Raw genomic sequence first — 444 nt, forward strand, 5'->3', positions numbered from 1 at the left:
AACGTACTTGACCTTTAGTTTAGGACACTAAACGAATGTACCGAAGGCCAATCTAATAGATTAATTTTTTTTAAGTTATCATGCACACAGCCATAGACAGACATACATATAGACAGGCAAACATACAAACATACCGACAGATAGACGCATGCGTAAAATCCTGTTTTTCGGATTTAGGAGGTCTCAAAACGTGGACATTTGTCGAAAACTGGGAGGGTCAAATTTTACACAAATCTAATACCTTCTCTGATGAGAATGTAAAAGGACATGATTTATTTCATAAATCATCTTTATAAAGGAACGAGGTTTGTATTGAAAAAGAGTTACTCACATCCAAAATCTTCAATTATACCAGGTGTATACATATGAAACCGGTATTGCCATCTAGCGGCCAGTAGGCACACTTGTAGGCACTGTCGGAACTTACCATTTGTGCTAATTGGC

The sequence above is a fragment of the Belonocnema kinseyi genome, chromosome 3, assembly GCF_010883055.1.
Source record: "Belonocnema kinseyi isolate 2016_QV_RU_SX_M_011 chromosome 3, B_treatae_v1, whole genome shotgun sequence".
Taxonomy (NCBI): Eukaryota; Metazoa; Arthropoda; class Insecta; order Hymenoptera; family Cynipidae; genus Belonocnema; species Belonocnema kinseyi.